General features: G+C 38.6%; 1 long non-coding RNA gene across 1 annotated transcript; it reads right to left on the bottom strand.

The window, feature by feature from the left end:
• Positions 1 to 3,507: 3,507 nt before the first annotated feature.
• On the bottom strand, positions 3,508 to 8,630 carry LOC122466205. Its single transcript, XR_006291554.1, has 3 exons — positions 8,502 to 8,630; positions 4,140 to 4,214; positions 3,508 to 3,551 (listed from the first exon to the last, which is right to left on the bottom strand). It is a non-coding gene; the product is annotated as an uncharacterized LOC122466205 (long non-coding RNA).
• Positions 8,631 to 8,884: the final 254 nt, after the last annotated feature.

The following is an 8,884-nucleotide window of genomic DNA, read 5'->3' as shown; positions in this document are numbered from 1 at the left end:
TATTCATATTTGACTAGAGCAGCCTGCAGTTCACCTCTTGATAATCCTTTTGTTTCCACTGGAAGGCAAATTTGTCTGGTATTCCCATAATTGTTATTGTTTTCAAATCAATACTTGATAACATTTCTGTTCCCCCAAATCCTAAATGTGTGATCTGGATTTAAAACTGATCTTGTAACAATCTGGGCCAGAATCCACATAGGCACTTAAGCACATAGTTAATTGAAGTCAATGTGTCTGTTGTTAAGTGGCCTTGCATTCTACACAGATTTGCATAAGCAATCACAGTTCCTAGAATAATGGACCAACAAAAGCTCATAAACAAAAGACTCACATCTATTTATTACTGTAAAAGTGCCCCTCTGGCTTCTGGAGTTACTGTAACAAAGCAATCTCTCTCTCTTTCTCTGTCTCCCCAAGAGGTCGGAATAAAGTGGCAACCCAGAACTTCCTCCCAGAATTATTTCTTGAGAAGTACTTCCCATTGGAAAGAGACACACCTCATCTTCTCTAACAAAATCAAAGTAACTAAGGTATCCCTAAAAGGATGTGCCCAAATATAATTGTAAATGAGAGTAGAATTGTCTCTCTGTGCTATGCTGTCTCTGAAAAGTCAAACCAGACTGAAAAGTGATCATTACATAAAGTGAGCTGAGTACCTCTACCTTCTCAAGCAACCTACCCAAAAGCATGTTGTGAATGATCCAGCCATAAACTAAAAGGATCATGTAACAGTGAGGACAGAAATCCTATGAGAGACGGTAATGTAGGGGTTGATCCAAAGTCCATCCAAGTTAGTAGCAACATTCCCATTGAGTATAATAGATTTTGGATCATGTACTTACTTCATAGCTGGGGGGGGGGGTCATCACTGTAGATGATAAAAAATATCTCAAAAGACTAGCCTGTATGTTTAAGCACATATAAAAACATGCAGAACAGAATAAATGAATAAATATGATTGATACTGAACCCTTTTATCAATTCAAAAGGGTTGCTTTTGATATTATATCGGATTTTGAGGAATGCTTGAACAATATAATTGTATATGTTCAATGGTAGATGAGAACAATGGTCAACGATATCTTACTCAAAACACTATAGGTTTTCGAGGAAAAAAAGGCTCCTTTTCAGGGAAAAAAATTAATAAGGTAAATTGACAAAATGGCTTTATGGTAATACCATCTAAGGAGTAGCTATCACTGCTGGACCAGCAGTGCCCTACTTCCTTTGTACATGCCACTATAATAATACAATAGTTTCTGCAGAAATGCACTTACTAAAGGGATTAGTCATTTACTATAGAATTCCCCCCCCCAGGCTATTACTCAGTCTCAGAACCTTTTCGTGTTACCAGACAATAAATAAATATTTTTTTTTAAAAACCACCACAACAAACTTTTGTTACCTGTGTTTAGAGATTGCAATCATTAAATTAGTGTGTAGACAGAGCTTCACACAAGGAGATCAGCATAACAGGCAGGCAATGTTTACAGGGGAAAGAGAAGATGTTATTTTGTTTGATAGCTGTTGCATGTTTTGTGTGTGTTTTTGGTACAAACATTTTCTGAAAGCATGCAGACTACATAAAGTTGTACAGTAATTCCATCAAAGGACTCTGGTGCTATGCAGGGCCCTCAAGGTCTTGTCATCAGCAGTCTTTCATGTCACCTTCTTATATATGGGCAGGTGTAGTGGGGACTACTTGAGACCTCATATTGTTTAAATGCCAGTGACATCTATTATGCTTTGAAATGAGCAAGCATTATTATTGTAGTGTCCCACACTGAGTTGCGTGTGAGGAAAATTCACTGCCGGTGAAAGCAATGGGAAAAATAAAATCACAGGCCTGAGTCTCTTCTCACTTACACCTGTTTTACTCCAGTGTGACTCCATTGGTCTTTAGGGAGTTACCTCTGATTTACTCTAGAGCAAATGGAGGAGCCATGGGTGCATGCAAACTTTTATGTCAGTCTCTTTTCCAGAGCTTGAAACTTCCATACAAACTTCATACAATCCATAACATATTGAAATTCAAATTAACCCTTGACATGGTGTGCCGTTAAAGGAATGTCAAAGGTTCTAAGCTCCTCAATAGTAGTTATCTAATAAAAAAGCTAAAGGACTACATATATCAAAAGCCTGTTGAGCAGAGTGATAATAACTAAGGGGGAATTACCTTCATGACTCACTTGAGGCTCTGCCTCTTATGACTTATAAGCCATTTTATCACTAATGGAAATTATTTGTAGTAATGATATACAATACATTGGCCTGCTGCCATCACATGCTCTTTCTTTTGTTAAAGAATAAAAGTGTGTGTGTGTGTGTACACATGCACACCCACATCTGTCTTGATATCTATACATGTGTATATATATGCAACATTCACCCAGCTGAAATATGAACCCACCTCTAATATGTTACACACACACATATTTATAGATAGATATAGATATAAATAAAACAGTTAGAGCTGGTTGAACACTGGGAAGTTAAAGTTAAGACCAAAATACTGTGGGAAAGAAAACCGATGAGTTCAGGTTACCGTGGCATTCTTTAATTCCTTTAACTACTCATTTGGTCTCAGCAGTACAGCACATGTGATGCCAGACCCTGCAGTCCTAATGCAGCTAAGACTCAAGATCATGGGGAGTCTTGGCTGCGTAACTACTGCAGTAAATGGCTAATGGTAAATGAAACCTTGCATTCCACTGCAATGCCACAGTGCAGCATACACAAGGCACAAGATGCCGGTGGAGGGTTTCATGACAACTTATATTAAGAGGAATTTTTTTGTTTCTATATTAATTTTCACTAAAAATGCAATCTCGAGTTTATAGATGAACTCCTTGGTCTGGATTTCTGACTTTTTCACTCATGAAAGATGTAGTTCGTTCCTTGTACAAGCATAACAGCTACCTCTTATATTGTGCTTTTCATCTTTTGTCTTCAAGCACTTTACAAAGTAAGCCGCTATCCTGCTACTGAAAGGGGAAGCAACATGCCCAATATCATCCACTGTCAGCGGCTGGGAATAGAACCCAGCTATGTTGAGTCCCAGACCAGTGCTTGTTCTACTAGTCCACAGTATATCTAGAAATAAGTAAAAGCAAAAGCTAATTACAACACGTAATTCTTCCCACCTCTAGGGCTCTGCAAGCAAGTGCAACAAAACTTACACAGCAGACTTATGCATGGTTCTAACCCTGCTAACAGCATGAGTCAACGGAAAAGCCCAGTTACCTGTTCCCACTGATTTCACTAAATATTGTGTATGGACATCCAAGGGAGGAGTTTATTGTTTTATATTTAAAATAAAAATGGTTTGTGTTTAAATGATACAGACTAAAATACCTGAGCCTAGTCTCTTCCAGTCCCTACTACTATCAAAAACCAGGTCATTTTTCAGCAAAATGCTGGCAGGATAGCCAGAAGCTCAGAAGGGTCCAAAATAATACAAATCATTTCTCTCAAATGCCACCGTTCCTACCTTCTGGTGTGACCCTGGACAAGTCTTACTTAAACTCTTTGGGCCTCCACTTCCCCATCTGTAAAACAGAGAAAACAATAATGCAGTGTCTTTGTAAAGCATTTATATAAAGTCAGTATAAAAGGGTATTTTAATTTAAAAAAAAAAGGTTATTAGTATATAAAAATTGTTTTTCTCTGTATGTGAGCTTCCAGAATTCAAAATGATACATACAACTTCCTTTAAGCTTTGCCCCAGGATATACCTGTCATTATCAGGGCAGGTCCCACGATAGCTATGTAAAACTGGTGCAATGGCACAGTCAAGCGACACAGCGTCTTCTTAACCAGCATACAAATCTGGAGCTCGTTCCCTGAAGAGCTGAGGATGGGCATGAACCTGTAAACCCCTATGGCTTCAACGTAGCCTTCCAACAAAAATGCCAATTATGTTTGCTGCTATTGCTGTGTTAAGCTGCAACGTGAAGCGTAAAGTTGCTCTGAGCAGAAAACACCACCCTTCCCAGGATTACTCAGAACAGTTTTAGCTTTGCGAACCTCCAAAACTATTACTAGCAAAAGGGGCATTGATACAGAAGCATACACTACATTTGCCACACAGAGTGCTTGTGTTGCAGTTTAGAAAAATGCACGTTTAACATACACACCGTGAGATCCTTGACTGGGCTTTTCCCATGTTGCTGGCTGGCCTGTCGAATCATGGGGTCGTGCATGGAGTCAGCCTGTATGGGGAAAAGTAACAGAGGCATATGCCTTTTATCATCACTAAACAAACTGCGGCTGTAAACATTCCATCCCTAGTTAAATTGCAGGCTTCTTTGAAGATCAATGTCTGTTTTAAAAATGTATCTGTATTAAAAAAAAAACAATAGACAGAATTTCCAGCTGGCCAGCAAAGGGCTGAGGGTGGGGGGAAGAGTCACCGAGGCCTGCAGCATGTGGGGAAAAAAACTGAGTCAGGCAGGAACAAGATGCCGTATGTCATCGATTATCACATTGATTAAAAGCAAGTTTCTTCCCTCACCCCACCCCCAGTCAACAAGCCACTAACCGCAGCTATTTCATAGGGTCTCTCTTTGCCCTACTTATTTCATATACACAAAGTTAACTGTTGTGGTTCAGATAATTTATGTTTGGGGTTGAAACGCAAGACAGAAAACGTCCCACACTTTATTACAATAGACTATTGGTGTAGAGAAAAGTGCTCCTGAATTTTACTGCCTAAATGTAAGAGCTCTGTCACCAACAGGGGTGAATACCTATAGTGCAGCTCGGCATGAACATGCAGGGATCTGATTGCTCCATACTTGCTTAATCATGCATAGGATGATGGGCAGGCACAGAAGAAAGAGCTGTACACGTGCTACAGGTGTACAGTGAGGTATAAGCATGTTAACATGCTGTAAAAGAAATTACAGCTGTAGGGATGTGTTTACAACCCATCGAGGACTCAACGTGTGATGCAACATGAGGCACAAATAACCTTGAGCTTTGGGGACCTTCAGCACTGGGTTCTATTCTGGTTTGAATTTTGCAATTCATTCCCATTTCTAGCCTAAAGGAGCTATCGAGGGGCAGCTGAGAAGCATGGCCATGTGTCAGTTTTGCTAGAGAAACTTTTAAAAAGTCCATTAACACTGTGTGTTCTGTAAAGTTATAATTTAAACATGGCCTTCCTGGCATCTTTTATAGGAATTAAGTGCTTTTGGGGACAGATATGCAAGGTTTTTAGACATAATAAAATGTTGATAGATCCCTAGTGGGATTTTCAGTTAGTTAGATTAGGCACCTAACTGCCTGGGTTGAATCCTACTAGGCACCTACCTACACCTTCAGATGCCTAAACAATTTTGAAATTCTGCTCTTCATCCTTTAAATCCTTGTAGTCCTCAGATATGCAACTGACTTCTACATCTGAAAATTAGATGGAACACATATAGCAATTGGGTTCCATTTTCAGTAAAAGGTCTAATTGCAGGATTTAGGCACAGCCTTGAGTAGGTTGTGCTGCAGAGCTACACCATCCCAGTGAGAGCTCCTGGAGAAACAGTCCCTCCCAGAGTTCCAGGCAGCTTTAAGAGGAGCATGCATCCCATCAGTTGGTGCAGCGTGCTCCCTCCCCTAGTGTGAAGGATGATAATGGGAAAGGGAGGGTGGGCAAGGGAGCACACGGCACCATGCAATGAGATGGTGCAGCAAGTGTCCCCCGTATGGCGCCATCTGGAGCTTTGAATGGTGAAGTTCCACAATGCACCCTACTCAGGATACTAGGAGGGAGTCCAAGTGCAGGGATGCCAGTTATGCCCGCACATTATGCAAAACTCCTTGTGCCCTCCCCCACTCAACACCCACGTAAGACCCAGGCATAATCGAAGTCATACCGTGTATGATCAGTGCCAGTGGATCTCAGAAAGGGATTGAAATGTATGTGCTTTAATACTGTACCAGTAACAATGATTTCCTTCCAAAATATATGACAATGGGAGGCCCTGATTTGAAAACTGAGTTTGGTTTGGGATGCTGATAGAAAAAGAGTTCTAAGATTAAAAAGGTCCAGAGAAGGGCACTGAAGATACATATATGGTAGGATTTCTGCAGGAGGAGAGACTGCAAGAACTAGGATTACTTAGTGTTGTAATGAGAAGCATTGGAGAGGATTTAATTAATGTATTTAAGATTATGAACAGTATGGTCAAAAACTAGCCAGTCCATCTTTTTACACTGTCTCATAACACTAGAACAACAGGAGGGTCACTTGAAGTTAATGGCAGGTAAATGTAAAACAAAGGAGAGAGAATAATTCTTCACACTGCATGTTATCAGTCTGTGTGATTCATTGCCACAGAAGGTCACAGAGTCAAATACTTCAGCTGAATTTTAAAAAGGGGTAGGTAACTTTATGACCAATATGGTAATTTTATGAATAGTTGTATTTATGTTTGCTAAAATAGGGATCATTAAAAGTCATATTGCAAGGCATACGATGATTATCATAGGAGTCAGGAAGGAATTCTTTCTACCTCCCCAAATGGCAATGCCCATTTGTCCAGATGTCATTTTCTAATTTAATCACTATTCTCTGAGGCAATAATTAGAGGGCATTAGTGGAATCAGATACTGGACTTGAAGGACTAGTGATCATCCAGCATGGCATATCCTACTGAACCTCAAAGTCCACTATGGGCCACATCTCAACTAGTGGAATTCTACATAGCTCCAGGGGTATCAAGAGAGAAAATTTGCCTCCCAGCCTCACCTTACTCTGCCTTACTCTTTGAAGACACTGGGGCTTTTCACCGAGTAAGGTTCTATTCACAGTGTTTGTAATGGATGTGTGTCTTTCAAATATATATGCTTCAGTTCAGCCACAAACTACTGGGTTTAATACTGTTCATGTGCAGAGTAGGAAATAGTAATCTCCTTCACTTTAAGAATAACGGAGTGAAATTATTTGTCTTGTGTGATGTAAATGGTCAGATTAAATGACCATACTAATCCTTTCTGGAATTAAAATCTATTAATGTGGACAATAATTTCTCTCTCTCTCCTCCTCTGTCTATTGATCATTTCACACTTTCTCTGCCCAACTTCCTACAAAATTCCTTTTTATCAGAAATTCTTTTAATCTTTGCCAGAGGACAATTTTTGGAGAAAGTTTCTGATTAACTGCCTAAATCCATTTACCACAAATTCAAAAATGAGACATTTGTCACTTCTGAAAAATTCTTTTAAAGTTTTTTTGGAACATCCTAGGCAAATTTGACTCTAAATTAATGCTGCTGTAAATTCAGGGTCATTTCAGTGGAGTCAATTGTGTTACTCCAGATTCACAGTGGTGTAACTCAGAGCAGAATTTGGCCCTCTTATTTATTAATCGTATATTTATTTTATTTATCTGTTTTCTAGATGAAGGTCCACATTTGAGTATTTTCGGGATAGTTCTTTGAGAATTTTTAAGCCATTCATTATGAACTCTTAAACCTCTCAAAAGTCCATGAACTTGCTTCAAGAAATGCACAGGCTACTCTTTAAGGGCTTCTTAAAGACTGGAGATGAACTACCTGGAGTAAAGGACATTGAACAATCTATAGGTGTAGCTTTGAAGACACTTTGGTACAATTCTAGCAAGCAGGACAGAAGACCAAGGTATGTTCATTAACACAGTTGTCATCTTGAGTATAGCATTATTTACATAGTTGGTGGAAAATAATTAGTTCCACATAGCAGAAGTGCCAATATTTTTCCTGGGACAACTTTATTATAGAAACTAAAGTAATTCCCATAAATAAAGCTTCATTAAGCTTGAGTTAGGTTGCAAATATATAACAATTATATATAGGAGAAAAATAACTTATTAAAATATTGCCGTGATTTAGCTTAAGAAAGAAAGAAAGAGCCTGAAAATGCACAGCTACACAACCAACCTGGATTATGACCTCAAAAGAACAATAATATTCATGTAATTTTATAATAATAATAATAATGAACAACCCTCCTAGATCTGTCTGCCAACATCTCTTTTGGTGAATAGTCCAGTGAATGTGTTTAAGAACAGGATGTTTGAATGAAGCTTGCAAGTTTTAAGTGAATATTGAAGAATATGGTTCCAATCCAACTCCAACCAAAGTGAATGGCTTTTCACTGACTTCAGTGGGAGTTAACTTGGCTCACACTGTAATTTACCACAAGTGAATTTTAATTCATAATTGTATATTCACACTGGAAACCAGATTCTGAGAATTACATGCATCCAATCAGATAAAAACACACTATGTAAACCATATTTCCAATAAACACAGCTCCAAAACATGCTACAGACCAAGAATTATTCACAGAACATTATCAATGAAGCAATCAGAACACATGAATTCGAGAAAATCACAACCTAATCCCAGACAATTCACAAACAGAAAGGGAGTCAAAATTCAGCAAATGAATGATTTCTTGCAATGTATTCAGCTCTGCATTTACTGCCTATGCGAAATCTTTTGTATATATGAGAAACATACCATTTTTATTGCTCCCTGTTTGTACTTTGAGCAAATTAAGATTTTTTTTTCATTTCCACTTCAATAATTATTGGCGCATCCGTTGTATTCTGTAATTCACCACAACAAGACTCAACCTTTGGAAGAAAAACTTGATTAGGAGCTTTTTTTTAAAAGAAAGAAGTGACCTTGCAGAGGTCTGTGAAGGCTTATATGGCAATGTTTTCTTCTCTTAAGGGCGTGGCTCTATTAACTTTGATGCACATTGTTCCATTCATATCAAAGGGTTTTTGAGCACATCCTAGTTTGATAAGATTTTGTTGCTATGATTGTTTTAAAGCTGCTATTTATTCTTAAAATATAAAAATGGTTTGCCATGCTTCAGACTAGTGCAACATGATAAG

This window comes from Chelonia mydas, chromosome 6 (genome assembly GCF_015237465.2).
Source record: "Chelonia mydas isolate rCheMyd1 chromosome 6, rCheMyd1.pri.v2, whole genome shotgun sequence".
Lineage (NCBI taxonomy): Eukaryota > Metazoa > Chordata > Testudines > Cheloniidae > Chelonia > Chelonia mydas.
This window is presented reverse-complemented; position numbering and strand designations above follow the sequence as displayed.